Source organism: Stenella coeruleoalba (genome assembly GCF_951394435.1).
Source record: "Stenella coeruleoalba genome assembly, chromosome: 6".
NCBI lineage: Eukaryota > Metazoa > Chordata > Mammalia > Artiodactyla > Delphinidae > Stenella > Stenella coeruleoalba.
In genome coordinates this window covers 83,551,689-83,561,904 of record NC_137151.1, presented here as the reverse complement: position 1 = coordinate 83,561,904, position 10,216 = coordinate 83,551,689, and the positions used below count along the sequence as shown (strand labels likewise).

Here is a 10,216-nt window from a genome sequence, read left to right as displayed (position 1 = left end):
CTTCTCCCCAAAGAGATATCCCAGTACAGGGGCACTCAAATTGACACTGGGAAGCTAGCAAATGACAGATGTGAAAAAATATCTAGGGGCATGTGTTTACCCATAAGTTCACTTATTTTAATTACTAAATCTTTTGCACCTAGGAAAAAGTTTGCTCTTGTATATATGAAAATTTATAATTTTAGCACAGCATTAATATTTTATTGTACTGAGAATATCTAGTGAGAAGAAGTTGACTTTCCTGAGCTTTCATAAACATTGTGGCTTTTTGTTGGTTGAACAAAATATGTAGCATTAAAGTACTGCAAATTCCTAGACTGAAATCTAAGGCAAAGGTCAAATCCCTTCCTCTTTTTGTCTTGGCAGACTCTGTGTGTTTCCATTAAACCACAATGCTGATCCTGCCCTGGACTCTCATTTAAATGCTTCTTTATTAAAATCTTTACTTAAATCTGATTTAACCCATTAGACGGTTTTCTGGGAGGAAAATTAAGACACTGTAACATTGTAACATATTTTAAACATTTTTCAGAATCACTATTTAGTATTGCTTAAACCAGAAAAAACCATGATAACTAAAATATTCAGTGACTGAGATAGTCTATGTTTTAATTATATCTTCCAGATAAACTTCAAAGTATTACAGTTCTTTGAGCTGAAGCCTGCATTATTAAAATCTTTGTAAAATAAAAATTTCCCTTTTTCTATATTGGGTTGGTAGTTTAGGGTAGACACAGTGGAATCTTTATTTCATAGCTGAGCTCCTGAAGTCAGTCCTAACACTTCTGACCCATGTTCTATGGTTGTGTGCACGTGTGTAAATGGATACCTCAGGTGACGCACATCCCCACACTTTCTGCCTCGCTCAGGCTCCAGGTGCGGGAAACCACACTTCATGGAAGGAAAAAAAATTTTTTTTTTTCATTTCCCAGTGTCTATTTTGGCAACTTATGCACAGCAGGGGAAAGCACTGCTCCCAAGTTTGGCCCAGGAGTAACTGCCACAGATCTTCTCTCTCCCTTCCTTCTGGGACACTTGTGCCAAAACAACTCAAGATAAAAGACATTTTCAGTCTTTAGTGTATTTTTTACTTTTGGGGAAGGAATGGAAATTTAGAAGAGAGAAACCACTAAAGGAGACCATAACTGCTGAAGGTGCTGAGTGTGGGCAAAGGCAGCAAGAAAGGTTCTGAGGAACAGGAGAAGGGCGAGTGACTGAAATGAAAGGGCAAAGCTGGGAGGACACAGCAGACAGAGTTCCAAGTAGAAACTGAGTTCTCTCAGACTGAGAACCTTCTCCAAGATTGAGGAAAAGGAGGAGAGCTGGTCCAGGGAAGAGAAAGGGAATAACTGGAAAGCTTTACCTGATACTCTGAGTCTTCCTTGGGAAGACATTCCCTGTGAGGAGACGGTCATCAGAAAGGAGAAATATGACCGAGGAGAGAGCAAGGAACAGCTGAAACTCAAAGGCTGAGTGTTGTTGGAGAAGGAAGGTTAAAAGACAAAGAGGAGGATATTGATGGCCTTGCAGTGGGTAGCAGGATGTTATGACTTAGTAATAATAGCTCATAAGCAGGAGGGGCACCACATTCCATATTTAAGAAAAAGAATATAAAGTTTCCAATACAGAGTATGTTCGAAAATAAATATTCAGAATGAAGAAAAAAAGTCACAACAGATGATAACAACTTACTTTTGCTATTTGACAAAAACATACAACCATGGGAACCTACTGTCAGGGCTCCAATTAAGACTGGGAAAAAACCCTTGCAAGAGAAGTGATTAAAGCTTAAATCTTCATTAGATTCATGGTAAATCCACCTCTGGTCATAAAGAATAGAAATGCCTCTAGAGCGAATATCTGGCCAGCCCAGTATCAGACAGCATCTCAAAGGAGCTTTTGTGGAAGATGTTGGATACCTTTGTAATACTGGCCTCAAAATGTTCAGAATGTTCTCAGAACAGCTCTAACTTCTGATTTTTTTAAGACTTGAATAAAAACATGTGTGTGTATGAAAGTACTTTAAAAACTGATAAAGATCCCCCCCAACTGTTAAGTAATTTTTCTTTCTGAAAAACCCATTTTATCTCATTTATCAAGTTTATCTAAGCCATCAAAGAACCTATTTATCTTTAACCTGTATAAGCTCCTTATAATTTTGTTTTATACTTACTATGCAGTATTATCTTTTATTTTTCCTAGAAAGTTGTTCTTTCAGCTTCTATGTTCCATATTTGAGAAAATAATATTATTTTAGTCACGATTTAAAAATGATTCACTGTCAGCTTTCATTTTTCTAGACTGAGGGTCTAATCTTTGCTTACACCTTCTTTTGGTAACTTCTTAATTCCCTTGAGAATGTACAGTTCTCATCTTTGCACTTTTCCAAGATTGATTCTTGTGTTTCTTAAGGTACCTGTCCAGAACTGAAGCCAGTGTTGAATGGAAGAAAGTGTTACAGTTTTAGAAAGTGTGTGTGTGTGTGTGTGTGTGTGTGTGTGTGTGTGTGTGTGTGTCCAATCCCTTTGCTATATGTGCCTAGCATTGGTTAGCTGTTGGCGAAAATAGGCAGATTTTTTTTCAGTTGGGTATGTCCTTTAGACTCCATTTAATCGTAGTTGGTTGGGATCATAGGAGAAATTTTATCAGGATAATCCAGGATGCAGAGGAAGTTTAGAATAGTGGGCAAAGGCCTTCAAGGTACTAGGGAAAACTGATGCATAAAGCAGACAGAAATTGATAGAAAGAAGTGGTACTACAATCTGAAGGAAGCATTTGAGAGCTCATAGCTGGGCAATTCAAGTCACATAACAGGGAGCACTGGTTAACTGACAAGATAAGATGTTATGGTCCTAGAGAAAAAGCAGGAAGCTATGACACCAGGTTGATATAGTGGAGGTGGTGCTGTACCTTGTAACCAGGTCCAAAATTTTTTCATTCGATGAATAGCCAGTGTGAGGTGGAGTAGCATGTGAGGACGATCAACTAGAAGGAACTTGTGCTGCTACCCACTGCAAGAGTTTAGAGGAGTAGCTCCCAACCCTGTCTACATATTACAGTCACCTGCAGAGTGTAAAAATATGTCAATGCCCTGGTCCCACAGGCCAACTGAATCAGAATCTGGGAGTGGATCTAGGCATTGGCAGGCTTTGAAAAGTTATCAGGTGATTCCTGCAAGCATTCAGAATTGAAAACTATGGACTGGAGCAGTGGTTCTAAACTGGAGAAGGTTTTATAATTCTTCTGGTCCAGGTGGTCTCACTCTTTCCCAATTAAATTGGAACATTTGGGGGTAGGATCTAGGCATTATCAATTTTTAAAATTCCCTAGGTGTTTCCAAAGTTTAGGAATCATTGGAATAGAGAGATTGTGTCCTGTGACCTACCATGCGTCACTAATATAGTGAAAGGATGTTTTGTGATAGCCCTTGTGTATTAAAATCATATTTTCAGCCTTGAAGTTTAAAGCACAGAAAGGAATCCAGATACTGCTATTTGTATTAGTTCTGATGCTTCAGGGCATCCATCTAATTTAACAAAATTAGAATAAAACGATATTGAAAACTGGAGGAGACGTTACAGAAGAAGTAACCCAGCTCCCTCCTTTTACACATGAGAAATAAGAGGCCCAGAAAGGAGAGAAGAACTGCTTGTGATCACTTGGTTAGTTAATGACAGAGTGGGGTCCTCTGACTCAAATCTTTTTTCAATCTTCTTCCACAATGCTGGCTATATTAAAACTCTTAGTTATGAAATGACAAACACTAGAAGTGTTATGAGTTAATTTATAAAATCTACAAAGTACTTGGACAGGATCAATGTGAAGTTGTCCACAAAATGCTAGAACACTAGAAGCTACTCTTGAAGCATGAAAAAATTCATTTAAAAACAAGTAAATTAAATCATTAAAAAACCCCTACTACCCACCATGGCATTTGTAAGCTTTCGGGCCATGAGAATCCTTCACGCCAAAGAGTTAGCCCCTGGGCAGCCACTCTGTTTTATTTAGGAAGACTACAGTTGCAGGGCTGCTTTAGGCCTGGGAAAATACTTGGGTGTCCTGAGGTCACATGCTAAACTGTAAAAGGAAGTTTTGCAGTCAGTACCTAGACCTTCAATCATGTGGCTCTCATGTGTTTTCGTATCCTCTGAGTTGGTTCGTCTAATTCCTGAATTAATTGGTTCTGATGAAGAAATCGGAACAGAAGCAGGTCTCCGGGGTGACAAACTTAACTGCATATGATTATATTCTGTTTGTTAAATGTGCACACTTCTTTGTGTGTCATAGGAAGCCTATGAAGGAGGGATAGTGAATTGATTAGATCACAGGACCAGGGTTCAGAAAGGTCTCCATGGGCTGAAATGAGTGACCAAAATATAAGCAGATGCAATTCAGTGGGGGGAAAAGAACACAAGTCTCTTCTTGGACCCGGTGCACAGTACAGAGAGGAAGAGCGCTCTCCCCCGTACAGCATTTGAAGGGTTATTATCGAAGAGGGTTTCTAAACTTAAGGCCCACGGACCATTATATGCCTTAGGAGGTCTGCTTGTCAGCTTTTGTGCATGGCTACGGACTACATTTTTTCTGGGGGTAGGACCTGTAATGTTTATTAAATTCTCAAAATAAAAACAAACAAACAGATTAGATCTAATAGTTATAATTGGAAAAAATAAAAGGAAGCTCCAGATTTTTTTTTCTCAACGTGAGGAAATCGTTTCTTAGTGAAAGCCAACCAGGATGGAATGTGCTACCATGGGAAGTTTCAAATTTCCGGACCACTTGGCCAGTGTATCATAGAGGAGATTTAAGCAACAGATGGGTGGTTGAAACGTGTTTTTATGTTTCTATAAAACAAACAATGTTGTACATGGAGAGAATGCTTGATGACAACTAATGTGAATGCTGGTGGGATTAGGGAGGGTCGAGGCCCTGAACCACAGAGACTGTGGCAGGAATTGCAAGTGGGGTGCCTCCTCTCAGCAGATCCTGGGTCACAGATTGTGAGACCAAAAGACACCCTTGTGGTTTTGTTTTGCCTTTGAGTCTAGATGGAGGACTTACTCTATGGTGAGCTCATTCATGGTGTCTGATAGACAAAATACCCACAAACTGTTATTTGGGGAAGTAGGTAGAGACATAAAGGGTGAACAGTAGGGTGGTTAAGAGCATGGACTATGAATTTCCCTCCTGCCTCCATATTTGCCAGCTGTGTGTGATACTGGAGCAGTTATGCAGCTACTCTGTGCTTGTTTCCTCACATGTAAAATGGTAAATGTCAGTAGTACCTACATTATAGGTTGGAGAATCAAAGAAACACAAAAAGTCATGGAAAGAATTAAAAATCATGATAATAGAAAGTTGGCTATATGACTGTTGTCATTTCTAGTTACTGGTTGAAAATATTTGAATTCTATTACAAACTCATTTTTCCGCAGTGTGGTATAAGGAAAATTCCTTACCTCTCTGACTTCATGTCTCCTGATTATAAGATGGTGACCATATTTACATTAGACAAAGATAGTATCCCATTTAATACTGCCCTTAAGAACTAAGCAAGTCAAAGAATCCTGAAAGATCTTTCTTAGGAAGCAGAGTTCAACAATAATTTTACAAATTTAGGTTTGTATTAGTGCATTAATTCTTAATTTTGAGGCAGTACTGTAGATTAGGTTTTTAAATCAGCAGCAAGGTGTACTGATCTGCCCTACCATCAGGCTTTGTTGGAGCCTCACCTATGTTTTGAGTCTGCTGTCTCTAGAACTCTACCCAAAACTTTTTATTTTTTTATTTTTATATTTCCTCTAACTCATTGTTTAAGGGAGACTTTTTAAAACTTTGGTAGGAAAGAGACCTTTTTGGATGTTAACTGTTTTTATTATTTCTGTGCTGGCAGCCTCACTGATGTTGGGCCTTACTTGTTATTTAGATGTTAGGGGTGTCTGCCATTTTTATCTCTAAGGAAAATGTTCTTCTTGGGTTTTTTTTAATAAATTTATTTATTTATTTTTGGCTGCGTTGGGTCTTCGTTGCTGCACGCAGGCTTTCTCTAGTTGTGGCGAGCGGGGGCTACTCGTCATTGTGGTGCACGGGCTTCTCATTGTGGTGACCAAGTAAGTCCCCCAAAACTTTTTTTTTTTTTTTTGCGGTACGTGGGCCTCTCACTGTTGTGGCCTCTCCCGTTGCGGAGCACAGGCTCCGGACGCGCAGGCTCAGCGGCCATGGCTCACGGGCCTAGCTGCTCCGCGGCATGTGGGATCTTCCTGGACCGGGGCACGAACCCGCGTCCCCTGCATCGGCAGGCGGACTCTCAACCATTGCGCCACCAGGGAAGCCCGAAAACTTTTTTTTTTTTAAATAAATTTATTTATTGGCTGTGTTTGGTCTTCCTTGCTGCGCGCGGGCTTTCTCTAGTTGGAGCGAGCGGGGGCTACTCTTCGTTGTGGTGCATGGACTTCTCATTGCGGTGGCCTCTCTTGTTGCAGAGCAAGGGCTCTAGGCATGCAGGCTTCAGTAGTTGCGGCACGTGGGCTCAGTAGTTGTGGCTTGCGGGCTCTAGAGCGCAGACTCAGTAGTTGTGGCGCATGGGCTTAGTTGCTCCGCACATGTGGGATCTTCCTGGACCAGGAATTGAACCCTTGTTCCCTGCATTGGCAGGCGGATTCTATTTATTTATTTATTTATCTATCTATTTATTTATTTATTTATTTATTTATTTATTTAGCGGTACGCGGGCCTCTCACTGCCGTGGCCTCTCCCGTTGCGGAGCACAGGCTCCAGACCCGCAGGCCCAGCGGCCATGGCTCACGGGCCCAGCCACTCCGCGGCATGTGGGATCCTCGTGGACCGGGGCACGAACCCGTGTCCCCTGCATCGGCAGGCGGACTCTCAACCACTGCGCCACCAGGGAAGCCCCCCCAAAACTTTGAATATAAAATATCTGAGAGGTTTGGTTTTTTTTTTTTTTGTATCTGTAGGTTTCAAGAGCTTCACAGTAATTCTTGATTTAGCCCCCAGCCAGAGCTGGGCTTCCCAGAGCTAGAGAGGAACTCTGCCTCCCAAGCACTCAGATCCTTGGATGCCTCATAACAGATGACAGACTCCTCTGCTGGGATGTTTTTGCAACAGGGAGCACCCTGCCAATTGGCTAGGGAGGTTCATCATGCTTTGCAGTCTATTTATAACTGGGTTTTTTTTGTCTTAAAAAGAGGCCTTTGTGGACTTCCCTGGTGGTGCAGTGGTTAAGAATCTGCCTGCCAGTGCAGGGGACATGGGTTCAAGCCCTGGTCCAGGAAGATCCCACATGCTGCGGAGCAGCTATGCCCATGCACCACAACTACTGAGCCTGCGCTCTAGGGCCCGTGTGGCACAACTACTGAGCCCACATGCTACAGCTACTGAAGCCCGCGTGCCTAGAGCCTGTGCTCGCAACAAGAGAAACCACCGCAATGAGAAGCCTGCGCACCGCAACAAAGAGTCGCCCCCGCTCGCCGCAACTAGAGAAAGCCCATGCACAGCAACAAAGACCCAACACAGCCAAAATAAATAAAAAAGTAAATTTATTTTTTTAAAAAAAGAGGCCTTTGTGTATATGTATTTAATGTATAAGAATGCATAATCTTTTTTTAATACTGAGTTTATTTCACGTGTATATTTTTGTTTCCCCACCATTTCCATTTGTCTGACCACCACTACTACTATGTCCTATCATAACATTCCATACATACTTAAAACCAAGCAAAGGGTGGAGTTCCATCTTTAAAAACTAAACAGACATTTTGGACAATACATTCTTGGCAATGGAACCTGGACAACATTTATCAGACACGGTAGGAGAAGTTCTCACTCTGCATTATAAAAAGGACAGCCAGATATCAACTGTTACAGGAATGAAATAAGATGGAAAATTTTAACAAACTGTTTAAACTATTTTCTTAAAGAAACTTACTCCACTGCCAGAGATCTTGAGTAGCCTCCTGGTCAGTCATCTGGAAACAATTCTTCACATAATTGCTGAATTTGGCTTCCGCTTTAGGAAGGGAACCACCTTTTTCTATACTTGCTTGCATTTTTGCTTTAATGTCTTCTACAGAGCTAGGTCCTTTTGGTGTTTTAGGAGTTTTTTCCTGATTTTTGAAGGATTCTTGACCGTTTGATCTTGGTGTTGGTGGTTTTGAGTCTTTTCCATTCTGGTTTGATTTTTGTGCATTTTTGGCTGGAGTATCTCGTACAGACCTCTTTACTGGAGCTTTTTCTTCAGCTTCCTCATCATTAAAGTCATCATCATCATCGTCATCGTCATCATCATCTTCATCTTCATCAGCAGCAAGTTTTACTTTTTTCTGTGGAAACTTGCTACCACTTCCAGGGGCAGAACGCTTTCTAGGTATACTTAGGAGTTTCACAACCTCCTCCTCTTCATCTTCTGACTCTGCATCTTCCTCCACAGCTACTAAGTGCTGTCTACTAATACACACAGGCCCTGAACCACACTTCAACCATAAGACCACAGGTGGTGTTATTTCAAAGCCCCCAAGGGAAACCGTTGGCTACACAGACATTTTCAAAGTTGCCAGTGTTACTTTAATTGGGCTGCCTTCATAATTCATCTCCTCTGCTTCGACAATGTGCAATTCATCCTTTGCACCAGCCCCTAAACTGACTGTTCTTGAAGATAACTGGTGCTCATTTTCATCATTATCCACCTTACAGTGATAATCTTTGTCGGCCTTTAGTTCACAACCGAAAAGATAGTTCTGGGTCCTCAGGGGGCTCATGTCCATGTCCATCAAATCTTCCATGGGTTGGTGGCACACACTTAGGTGGGAGAGAAGGTGGATGGAGATAAAAGACCACTGTTCCAGGGAACAGTCGAACAGGACAGAATCACACCAGGGAAAAGCAGAATGCATAATCTTTAATTAATAACTGATGGAGCCTCATATGAAGGGTAATAGGTTTTTGCTTTTAAATCTAGCTTCAAATGCTAAATTAACAGTGTGGGCTAACATGCATCAGGATAGCCTCATTGGTTTTGACTCTACTACTTTGAGGTCTGTGATAATTGGCTGGACCAGTGTGTGCATTTGCTAAGTCAGTCATCTTCTATATAACGTAAATTAATAGTATACTGAAACATTTAAGAGGCTTAAAAGAACTGCTTTTTTTTTAACATCTTTATTGGAGTATAATTGCTTTACAATGGTGTGTTAGTTTCTGCTTTACAACAAAATGAATCAGTTATATATATACATCTGTTCCCATATCTCTTCCCTCTTGCGTCTCCCTCCCTCCCACCCTCCCTATCCCACCCCTCCAGGCGATCACAGAGCACCGAGCTGATCTCCCTGTGCTATGTGGCTGCTTCCCACTAGCTATCTACCTTACATTTGGTAGTGTATATATAAAAGAACTGCTTTTAAGTAACTTATAAACAACTACTAAAAAACTCGTTATAATTTACTCATCTATTCATCACATCTTTTCTTGAGAGGAATCAGAGACTTAAGAAGTTGACAAGGCTAATCTTCAAATCTGAGTTCTTGGCATTCTTTGAAAAGAATGGTTTTATCAGGTACTTATCTTCGGCCCTGGCTTCTGTTTTCCACCCAGTCCCCCATCTGCCTTGTCCTGCTTGGCTGCTGTTTTAATTTGTTATTCATGTAAAGTATTTGAGAGCTAGTCTATGCTGATTTGCAGAAGTCCAGTTTTCCTCAGGCTGTTTATCTTCCTCTGTAGTGTCTGGGAAATCTGCTTTCTATTTGTTGTGTTGGGTTAAAAGTGAAACAGTTGGGAAGGAGACAGCCTCTCATATGACTTTACTTCATGACTAGGAAACACTTCTGGGACAGCCCTCCCCAGTCACTCCAGTCTGGAGCCATACAAGCCAGAACCCAGGGTCTTGAACCCCATCTCCTTCTCCCTCAACCCACAAGCTCGCTGAGCCTTGGCTTCCGCTGGTGCATAAACAACATTCCTCCTCAGAAGCACTCCATGGTTTACAGTTTTGCTCTTTGAACATTTCCTGTCCCAAAGTGAAAGACCTGGTTAGAGACCGTTTCTAGAACATCTTGCATTCAAGAACAAAAGAACTGCGACTTCAGTCAAACTCTTAGATACAAACATTTTTAAGGTTGAAGCAATTTGAATTTAGAACTAAAGTCTAATCTTCCGATCACTATAAAGTCAGGGAGAATGAGCCCCTCCTCTTCTCCTATGC

The 10,216-nt window shown here is 41.3% G+C and overlaps 1 pseudogene across 1 annotated transcript; it reads right to left on the bottom strand.

Moving 5' to 3' along the window:
- Positions 1-7,931: 7,931 nt before the first annotated feature.
- Positions 7,932-8,798, bottom strand: LOC307188324 (nucleophosmin-like; annotated as a pseudogene). The gene has a single exon. The product of its transcript is annotated as a nucleophosmin-like (transcript).
- Positions 8,799-10,216: the final 1,418 nt, after the last annotated feature.